At 45.2% G+C, this 11,493-nt stretch overlaps 1 pseudogene; it reads right to left on the bottom strand.

Moving 5' to 3' along the window:
* Nucleotides 1–4,815: 4,815 nt before the first annotated feature.
* On the bottom strand, nucleotides 4,816–9,765 carry LOC101398166 (large ribosomal subunit protein eL43 pseudogene; annotated as a pseudogene).
* Nucleotides 9,766–11,493: the final 1,728 nt, after the last annotated feature.

Below are 11,493 nucleotides of genomic sequence, written 5' to 3'. Positions count from 1 at the left end.
GCCTACCATCAGGCTTGTAGCCTTAATTATGAGACAACACCAATAGGAAAGATTTATGCGGAAGTTGGACAGTGGAATGATACATGAGCAGACGCTATATACTGTCCAGAAACAGAACAACCTCAGGCAGGGTGGGAAGAAAAGTGCTTTTAAGGACATACAATTTCAAGCATGAAACAAGTTGTTAACCAGGTTTACACTTGACAAAGGAATGAGGGAGGGAGAGTGACAGGAAAAGGGGGAAGAGAAAGTATTCCTATCACTTTCATGTCCAAATTTCCTAAAGTAACTTCTATCATTATTCTCCCATAAATCAAGTTTGAGGCTTAGTGAGGTAACTGGCTTGAGTGACTCCAGCATGTTTCACACACCACTAGGGCAACGGTTGTAAATTTTTAGAAGTTAGAGGTCAAGTTGCTAAATTCTTTGCCTTTGATGGATGCCAAAGGGGTCACTAAAGGCGAACAAAAGATGCAGAGAAGGGGTCATTGTTTTAAAATCTCTAACTCTGCTCTACACACACAATCTATTGATCAATCAATCCTCTAGTCAGTTAATTAGAGTTTTAAGTGGGTTAAAAAGCCACTCAAAAAATAAAATCTATTCCTGGGAGGCTTATATATCAGTCATGCACATCGTTGTATTAATTATTTTACTTGCATGGCTTCCCTCCTAATGGCTATCTGAGAGAGAAATGTGTCATCTTTTTTCCCCCATTTGGGAAAGGAAGAGAGCAATTGTGGAGCCAGGGGCACTCGGCGTAGGACTCTGGGGGGAGAAGACAGGGGCTTTAGGACCCAGATAATGTCATGGTTTCTGGAGGGTAGAAAGAGGAAAGACGTCAACTGTCAAGAATATGTTACATATGTTTTGCCTCTTCAGATTTTCCTAGGGTCTTTTTGAGGGCAACTCTCACTGCTGAAAAGCCCGCCTGTGAGGCCGCCACGGAGAACGAGGTCTTATCCTTCGGATCTTTCTCACAAAGTTAACCTCATTGGGTCGGCTCAGGACACGAATGGGCATTGTGCTTACAGACAGCTGCACAGGCTAAACTAAGGGCTCCTCTCGATTCAAACACACGTGGCCCACCACAGCAGGCACCAGATGAACTAACCCTAAATGAGGAAAACCATTGAGAGGCCGGGTGCAGGATCTGGCACACAGACACTAAAGAACTAGATTTTGATTTTAAACATACTGTGAAATTTGTAGTCAGTTTTGTTCCCTTCTTTGCTTTGGTCCCCAGGAAACTCAGAAGTTCAAGAATTTCTGACATACATTTCTACACGCTAATTTTATCCTTGTCTTTATCTTACTATTCCACATTTATTTTCCTTTTGCCCTATCTCTATCTGTTTGTTTTTAGTTTGATATATTGTATATATTTGTATAAAGCCAACTCAAATCCTTTTGGGAGTAAGGTGGGGGAAATAAATAAGTAAAGCCTCTTTAAATTGTCTCTTAATAGCCTGAGAGTGCAGCATTATTTGGCAAGAAGAACTAAAGCCGTTTGGTATCCTTTGTCAGATGAGTTATGGAGTAAGACGTGAGCCTTGCTTTTAAGTAGGAAAACAATTTTTAAATGTGCCCAGTGGTCTGCCCATCTCAAAGTCGAGTCTCCTTTGGCTTTTCGGACTTCTTCCTTTTCTGACCAAATTCTCTACTAGCCTTTTTTCATTATTATTATTCTGATTTAATATCTCTCTCCAAGTTTATAAAGGATCAACTAGCTTCTCTCTAACTTTATGAAAGTTAAAATTAGAGAAAATAAGAAAAATTGCAGAAAGGTACTCCAGTTTGCCAAAATAATGAAAACTTTGTTCTGAAAAGTGAGTAAATTAAAAAGTGGGCTTACCTGCTAGGTTGTGGAATTCCTATCCCCTATGGCCTACACAATTAGCACAGACAATTTCCGTGAATGGTTTAGGCACAACTCTCTTGATAATGTCCTTAAAAATATTTCTGACCCCACCATCAATCATTTTATCTAGTGTTAACTATGTTCAAGATATTATTCTCAGCACCCAAGGGATTGCAAAGATATGTTAACCCAGTTCTTGCCCTCCAAGAGCCTACAATATGGGGGTTGGGAGGTGGTAAGTGTGGAGACATAGACAGAAAAATGAGTAAATATAGTCATGTACTGCATCAACGACCTTTTGGTCAATGATGGACCGCACATATGAGGGTGGTCCCACAAGATTAGTACCATATAGCCTAGGTGTGTAATGGGTTATACCATCTAGGTCTATGAAGTACACTCTATGATGTTCACACAACTACGAAATCTCCTAATGATGTGTTTCTCAGAATATATCCCATCGTTAAGCTATGCATGACTATACGTATGTTGCAAGACAAAAAGAGAGAGACGACAAGAATAGGGTCAAGCATTTGTGAATGCAGAAGAGGAGAGAATCTGGTTTGGGGGCTGACATTGGTGCTGGCTTCATGGAAGAAGAAGGTTGTCATTTCCATATGGGCAACAGTGAGAAAGAACCAATGAGGCCCATTGAGGCCCTCCATAGTGACCCTTGAATTCAGGGTAGAGACATTTAATCTCAATGTTGCAGTAAGGCAGGGTGTGTGTGTGTGTGTGTGTGTGTGTTGGGGGGGACACTGAAGAGTTTGCAACTGGAGAATCGTGTGTTTAATCTGACAGCAAAGAAATTTCTATTTAGGGGCCGGCCCCGTGGCTTAGCGGTTAGGGGCATGCGCTCTGCTACTGGCGGCCCGGGTTCGGATCCCGGGCGCGCACCAACGCACCGCTTGTCCGGCCATGCTGAGGCGGTGTCCCACATACAGCAGCTAGAAGGGATGTACAACTATGACATACAGCTATCTACTGGGGCCTTGGGGAGAAAAAAGGAATAAATGAAAAAAAAATTGAATTTTTTTAAAAAAAAAAGAAATTTTTATTTAATTTTATTTAGACACGACATATTTCCAGATTAGGTTTTGTGGTGGCTTACGGCAAAACCATAAAACTATTTCTTTTTTTTTTTTTTTTGGTGAGGAAGATTGTCCCTGAGCTAACATCTGTGCCAGTCTTCCTCTATTTTGTATATGGGACACCGCCACATCATGGCTTGATGAGCGCTAGGTAGATCTATGCCGGGGATCTGAACCCGTGAACCTCAGGCCACCAAAGTGGACCACGTGAACTTAACCACTACGTCACTGGGCTGGCCCCATAAAACTGTTTCTTAAGAAAGAAGTAGAATGAAAAGCATAAGTCTCGACTTACGTTCCTGCAAACTGATAATGAACCAGTCTGTTCCTGAGCTATCATGGCCTTGTTTTGATTCTACAAGGTACATAAATAACTTGAATTGTGGAGAGAAGTAACCAGAAGTCAAATAGCATGTTTGGGAGGGCAGTTCCTCTTAGCTAAGCAGAGTGACATTTTAACCTGCCTGCTTCCATTTGGGCGGCCTGGGTGCTTGTCCAGGGAGAGTGCTGACATTTTAACAGTCTTCTTACACAACCAACTTCCTTTGATTTCACCGAATTTTCCCTCTGACTTGCAGCTTTCCTGACATGACTGAATTCTCTGTTAGGAATAGCCCTTAAATTAGATTGCTTCCTTCACTTCTCCAGGCCCTAAAGTTAAGGAAACAATATGTTTCTAATTTCTCTTTTGGGTTCTTATTCTTGAGTCAAATCTTCTGCTCTAGTTATTTTATTGATGTGGCATTTTATGTCCCCAAAATGCCTGTGTGGCTTACCTATAAAATAATTCCTCTATTAAGAAAAGGATAATTTCAGTGACATTTCCTTGGCAGGCATTTTATTAGGACAGGGAAAAATAACATGGGGGTAGAAGGGAGGGAGGTATAGGGAATAAGACCAGGAAGTCTGGTACAGAGACAGCATTAATTATGATCTAAAATGCTGTCACTTGTATGATAATGTATGTATCTAGAAGTCTCGGGGTCAAAGACAGGCAAGGCGGGGCCGGCCCCATGGCTTAGCTGTTAAGTGTGCGCGCTCCGCTGGCGCGGCCGGGTTCGGATCCCGGGCGTGCACCGACGCACCGCTTGTCCGGCCATGCTGACGCCGTGTCCCACATACAGCAACTAGCAACTATCTACTGGGGCTTTGGGGAAAAAAAGGAGGAGGACTGGCAATAGATGTTAGCTCAGAGCTGGCCTTCGTCAGCAAAAAAGAGGAGGATTAGCATAGATGTTAGCTCAGGGCTGATCTCCCTCACAAAAAAAAAAAAAAAAAAAAAAAAGACAGGCAAGGCGAGACCAATGTGAGGACATGGAAGGAGGTGGGTGTGTCTTTAGGGAGGGAAGTGAATATGAGAGGCTGGCAAAAAGAGGCACGAGTTCCTCCTTCCATTGGCTTTCCTGGGGCCAGGCCCCATCTTGCTGGGCCACCCTGGCTGGAGGAAGCCGCGGACTGTTGGGTTCTGGCTCCTTACCCCAGGTTCCCTAAGGGCCAAATGATCACCACACAGGCCCGGGATAATTCCAGGGGCACTTACTGACCCAGGGCCATCACCCTGAACATGGACCTTCTCCTCCCCTACCTACTGAGTCCTAAAACCACTTTAAGGAGAGAAAAAGCCTTTCATTCCAGTTAATGATAGAAGGCTTAAGATGCAAAAGCCTGGCAGGGTAACACTTTTTATGAATACACTGGTTACCTTATCCTTCCCTACAGCCAAAGGGGGGAACTGGAGGGAACTGGAGACTCACCTGGGGCTGGGCCATGGGGAGAGAGGAAGGAGTGTTTGGAAAGTGGAGAGTCTGTAACAGAAGATGGGCCCGGAAGGCATCACGACTTCGGCAAATCACCCTGTCACCTTCAGTGGATCCGAAGCAGAATAGGCTGTGCCCTGCGGTTGGCCAAAGGAAGGTAGGGCTGGGTTACCCTTTTTTGTTGTATAAATTCACTCATTTGTTGTAGCGAGCGATGTTTCAAATGGTGGAACCTCTCTTTGTCTTTCAGTTCCTTCAGTCCTCTGATGGCTGACTTGACTGTGACAGCAGAACTGGTGTAGTAGGTCCAGGCACCACCAGCTGCTGTTTCATGCAGGAACCACAGTGCCAGAACCCCACAGCTCATCTCTTCATTTTGGTTTTGCCGCAGAAGGAGCAAGTGTACTTGGCATGCAGGCCAATTTCAATTTTCTTCACCATTTTCCTGAGAGAGGCGCCATAACCAGCCCTGTATTTGTCAACGATTTGGACCTTCCTTATGCCTTCAGCCAGGACTCTGCAAGCTGCCTCCAAGCCCAGAGAAGGAGCCACTCCCTTTATTGTAATGTCAACCAATCACTGTGTAAATTGACTTCATCCCCAGGAGATTTGGTAATTGAGTAACATAAAATTTTCTATTTTTAAAAATGACTTATTGGCCAAATCAAAGAATGGCATTTCAGTCGTTGAAACATTAATAAACAGACACAGAAAAAGCAGAAACTGGGCACATGTCTGGTTCATGGTGCTGCCTGGGGACGGGCAGGGTCAAGATGAGAATTCTTAGGGAACAATCTTACCACTCCCTGCTTCGCTAGCAAAGGGTACTTCTTTCCTCTACGCACTAGATTCCCTGCCTCAAAAAGGAGCTGCTTGCTTTACAGAAAATCTCACGGACTATCACTGCATCCCTGTGAGGTGTGTCTTGTTCTCCTGGTTAGGCAGCGGTCAAGGCCCTGGCCTGAAGCCACACCACTGCTAAGTACAAAGCTGGGGATGAGGCCAGGCCTGCGAGACTGTGAAACCCATGCTCCTGACCACAGTGCACACCCTCAGGACCTCGCCTGTTCTCCCAGACCTGAGCAGGCAGCATGGCTGTCTCTGGGGAAGTCTACCCCCTACACCCCACCCCCAGGATGTTTAGGGCACAGGCAGAGAGAGGGTCTAGCTTGCATCCTGAGCATCCTTTAGCTCCCCTGAGCAGGAGATCTGCCAGGGCCCTAATGTGGCTAGGCACCAAGTAACCCTGCCGCCAAGGCTGTGGGGGGCAGCCTGGCCAGGGCCCAGAGGGAAAGGTTGGCAGGGATTCGGAGGTATCTGTAATGACAGAGAGAGGGAAGTAGAGCCCAGATCCACAGGGAGGGGCAGCGGCCCCCAGAAAGAACACACCAGGAGTTCATAGGCAGCTGAAACCAGTAGAACACCAAACCAACCCAATCATAGCTTGGGGGTCACGGAGAGTATTCACACACGCAGACCAGCGTTGAGGCCAGGGGCCCTTCCCACCTCCCAACTGCCATGACATCCTGTAATGCCTCTCCTGCTTCCCCCTTCCACCCCCATCCCCCCACTGGACAACTTCTAAGAAAGGAGCAGAGAAGGGAGGAGAAGAGTCTGGAAAACTGAGCAACTGAACCATGGAGACTGAAGTAATCCTGAAGACAGTATTTAAATGACTGCATCTAGGTCTTAAACTGGTCAGACTCAATCTGGCTTCTCTTTATCACCATCCAGTGGGTAAGGGCCTCATGAGGACCATAATAGACATTTTCTTTGCACATGTGAATGTAGTGAGTGAACAAGAAGTCCTGCTACTCATTGCGGTTCTGCCTGGGTACCACCTAGGCTATGCTTGGCAACCTCATCCTGTTTATTTTCCATAAACTATGTCACATGCCTCTCCTAGAGGAGGCCCAGATAACATCTGGGATGCTGTTGCAGTGTCAGGACTTCCTCAGTGCCATTTTCAGGATCAGAGAGGATGCCAGGCTCTCTCAGGGTCTTTGTGTTCCACCCTTACCAAGTTATATTTTCAACACATAGTCTCATCTTGAGGCATGAAGGCCCCTGTGTTCACCCACTACTTGGGTTTTGAGAGGGCTAGTGTGGAGGGTGTAGAACAACTCCAGGCTGCAGGCGGTTAGTTGTAGGGGGCACAAAGCACCAAGAATTCCAGACCTGGGAGTTTCAGGATTCAGAGTTCACCTAGTCCAACTCTCTCACTTGAACCAATCAGGAAACTGAGGCTAACCAAATCATAAAATCAAGACTTGAGCCCATGTTTGGGGCTCCGTGTCCTTTGCAGCCCTCCCCTGGGGAATGGGACAGAGCATGAGTGGAGCCCTCCCGAGGAGGGCCACACGGAGGAGACCAATTCTGCTCGCCTTTCACTTTCCATCAGGCCAGCCCTGACAGTGAGACCCACTTACAGTTCCAGTTTGTTCTTCTTCTTTTTTCAATCAAAATTTAAAATGAACTTTACAATGTTAATTAACCTTTTCCACTGTTTGGCATCATGCTAGTCCCTGTGCTTCATATTCCCCCAACAACAAATCATACTGTTTGCCTATTGATCGGCTGTAAATCCAACCTTTTACAGCCTATTAAGTCGCACCAGATCTACTAGGTTGTTTTCACGAAGTCAGCATTTTGGACAAACACTGTTGTTCCTTCTTGTCTACCAGCTTCAGAGATGGGGGAGAATTCTCCATGTGGGGTTTGTGGACATTAGAGCTGACCAAGGTTGAAGGTTCCAAGCTAAATTTAGCTGGAACCTCCCAGCTGGTTGTTATTCTAGCAACCAAGTGTGGGCTTGCCCAGCTGTATTTTAAGCTGAGCCCCAAATTTCCCTCTGTTTGATTTTGTTGTGTTCTGTGGAATTTTGGTTTAGCTACCAAAAATATAAAGGATTTTCTCGTGGGCTTTTAAGTAAGTTCAGCCAGAGAGAGTGAGAACAAACTGCCTAGCACTGACATGGGTATTTGTGATTTGAAGGGACCTGTCAAGCTAGTGCAGAACATTCTTTGACCACCCAAGTTAATTGTCTGAGACCAAGGAAGAAGGAAGACCACGATTGCTATTTTCACATTTAGAAAGCTTACTGTTTTTATATGTCAATTATACCTCAATAAAATTGAAATTAAAAAAAAAAAGAAAAGAAAGCTTACTGTTAAGAAGCACTTCCAAAATTTTCAAAACTCAACACTTAAGTACAGAATAGTATACAGAGTATGCTACCATCTATGTAGGAAAATAGAAAATATATGTTTGTATATGCAAATAGTACTTCTGGAAATCTTCACAAGGAGCTGGCAGTGCTGGTTGCCTCTGAAGAGAAAAACTGAGGGACTGAAGGCCAGAGGGTCGTGTCAGAATTTTTTCCTGTGTGCGTGGATTACTTACAATTTTTAATGCTTTAAAAATGTATTATTTGAGACAGCCCTGATGGCCTAGTGGTTAAAGTTTGGTGCGCTCTGCTTCAGCAGCCCAGGTTCAGTTCCCAGGTGTGGACCTCTCATCTGTCGGTAGCCATGCTGTGGCGGCAGCTCACATAGAAGAACCAGAACTTAAAACTATACACAACTATGTACTGGGGCTTTGGAGGAGGAAAAGGAAGAAAGAAATAAAAAAGGAGAAAGATTGGCAACAGATGTTAGCTTAGGGCGAATCTTCCCATGCCACAAAAAAAAAAAGTATTATTTGGATAGTGCATTCTATACACTGACATGTAGAATCATGGCTCCATTTTTCCATTATTGCCACAGCAGTGTGTGACTTAGCACCTTCCAACTCAGAAACTCCAGGGAAGAGCAAACAAAACGCCACAAATGTGTGAGCACATACATGTGATTTCACAGCATGCACACATGTGCACACACACTGACACATATTTTTCAGCACATAAGTACACTAGTGTAGGTTTTAAAAACAAAGTACTGAATAAAAAGGCTGAAAGCAAATATGCCCAAATGTTAGAAGTACTTAATTCCGCATGGTGGGAATATGGGTCATTGCTATTTTCTTCTCTACATTTGTGTGCATTTAAAAAATTTCAACCCAAAGACGACTCTTAAAAATAGATCCTGACCTTGTGTTTTTAAAAAGCAGTGTCTTATATAGGAAGACAGTAAAAGAATCCACATAGCAGCAAGTCTTCAAGTGTCAATATTCAGTCTCTGATAAGCAACATCGGGATTTCTTCTCATTTTCACTTATTTGACCTCACTCAAGGATGACTCATATTTGCTCATGGTCTCACCCTTAGGTCAGCTCATTTCAGTTCAACAAATACTTGTTGAAAGAGTATTATGGGCTTGCAACGGGCTGGGTGCTAGGGGTACCAAGATGAATGAGACCTGACATAGCTCTATTCATGTGGGAAATAATTATCCTTTCTCTAAGAATTTTCTGAAGCAAGGAAACTTTTACATTGACTCTAAGCTTTAAATGAAATACTTCTCAATCAGCAGAGTTACAAGCAGCCGTGGGCTTTTGTCCTACTGAAGGCTTCTCACCCAAGATTATTATTTCCGGTACCATCCTTGCTCAAAGGAGAGAGGCTGGACAGGATGGCCTGCAAAGGCCATTGGATTTTTCTCTTGTGGTGGTCTAGCCCCATTCAAGAGCACAAAAACAAAACGAGTGATGGCACGGGAAAGAAAAAGACAACAGTTAATCAGGAAACTGAGAATCAAATTTTTTAATAAACTAATCATAGTATCTTCTACTTACTTCACCATTCTTACTTCCTTGACTAGTTGTGAATTTGAGATCAATGTAGTGACTGATAATAACTCACTCTAAACTGTGTCTGGAGAGCAGCTAACCACCAAAGGAGCCTGAGACACACTGGCTGAGGTAGAGGATGAGGAAGAGGTGGGCACAGGTGAGAGAGGTCTTGGTACTTGAGGAAGGGATGATGAGAGCCAGGTAAATGCTTGGAGGGGGGGAGGGGGGGCCTCCAAGGGGGATCCTCGCTCCACGGAAAGAGCTTCTGTTTTGCACTGTCCCTGGTGAGACTGTCTGGAAGCCCTGCTGGAACCTGACCCTGCATCATGGCGGATTGCTGGCCTTCACAGAGCCAGGCTGACCCTGGAACAGCCAGACCTACACTGGGACAGTTGTTGAGGTGGGAATGTGGAGCAGGAAGTAGAAAAATGACTCTGAGTCATTTGGTTTTTTTTTTTTTAAATATTTAATTATTTATTTATTGTGTGTGTGTGCACACGCAAGCTAACATCCATGTCAATCCTCCTCTTTTTGCTGAGGAAGACTGGCCGTGGGCTAATATCCATGCCCATCTTCCTCCACTTCATATGGGACGCCGCCACAGCATGGCCTGACAAGCGGTGCGTCAGTGTGCGCCCTGGATCCAAACCCGGGCTGCCAGCAGCGGAGCGCGCGCACTTAACCGTGACGCCACGGGGCCGGCCCCAGTAATTTGGGTTTTTTCTTACCAGCGCCATAGAGACTCTTGACCCTGATCTTTTTAACATACCCTTTTAATGCATTCTTGACCCTGACCTTTTCACACACCCAACCCTGGGTCAATCCCTCCAACCATTAGTTTCCAGGCTGAAAACAGAGCACCATCTGTTGCTGGAACAAATCACTTAACTGCCAATTGGCTCCACAGCAAATCTACTGTGGCTGGGCCCTCAGTGCTGTTCAGGAGCCACCTACTCAACCTACGGACTCCCTCTCCTAGTCACAAACACTTTTCCCCCATGTCCTCCATTCTGGCTCTTTCTCTCTCAAGGGGTGACCTCATCTCCTTTTTCACTAGGAGAGGGGCTATCTGCTGTGTTTCAGCTCCCTCAGTTTCCCTCTTTTGTATTTAAAAACTGTCATTTCATCTACTTCTCCTTGTTGCTGACAGACTCTTAAGATGGATCCCAGGGGCTGGCCCGGTGGTGCAAGCTGTTAAGTGCACGTGCTCTGCTGCAGCGGCCCGGGGTTCGCTGGTTTGGATACCAGGTGCGCACTGATGCACCGCTTGTCAAGCCATGCTGTGGTGGCGTCCCATATAAAGTAGAGGAAGATGGGCATGGATACTAGCCCAGGGCCAGTCTTCCTCAGCAAAAAAAAAAAGAGGAGGATTTGCAGATGTTAGCTCAGGGCTGATCTTCCTCACAAAAAAAAAAAAAAGATGGATCCCAATTATCTCTGCCTCCTGGTATTCACACCCTCATGGAATCTCCTCTCCTTTGAGTGTAGGAGGGACCTGTGACTTGCTTCTGACCAATAGAATATGGCAAAGGTGGTGTCACTCCTGTGATCATGTTACATAGATTATAACTTCCACCTTGCTGGCAGACTCTCTATTGACTCTCTCCCTTTGCCAGGTTTGATGAAATAACCCACCATATGGAGAGGCCCACACGGCAAGGAACTAACAGAGGCCTCCAGCTGACAGCCAGCAGGGAAGAAAGGCCCTTAGTCTGATAACTCACAATGAACTGAATCCTGCCAACAACTATATGAACTTGGAAGCGGATCCTCTTCCATTGGAGCCTCAGGTGAGACCCCAGCCCTAGCTGACACCTTGATTACAGTCTTGTGAGAGACCGTGAAACAGAGGACCCACTAAGCCATGTCCAGATTCCTGACCCACAGAAACAATGTGTGTTGTTTTAACTTGCCAAGTTTGAGGTAATTTGTTACACAGCAGAAGATAACTAATACACTCTACATTTCCTGCTTTCTCAAAATCATAAATGCTTCCCAAATTCCTTTCCAACTCCCTAATCCATCCACATCTTCTCTTAATCCTACTCTTTTCTCT

This window comes from Ceratotherium simum, chromosome 19 (assembly GCF_057802395.1).
Source record: "Ceratotherium simum simum isolate JZ-2026a chromosome 19, ASM5780239v1, whole genome shotgun sequence".
NCBI lineage: Eukaryota > Metazoa > Chordata > Mammalia > Perissodactyla > Rhinocerotidae > Ceratotherium > Ceratotherium simum.
The sequence above is the reverse complement of the archived record's forward strand: the minus strand, read 5'-3'. Positions and strand labels throughout refer to the sequence as shown.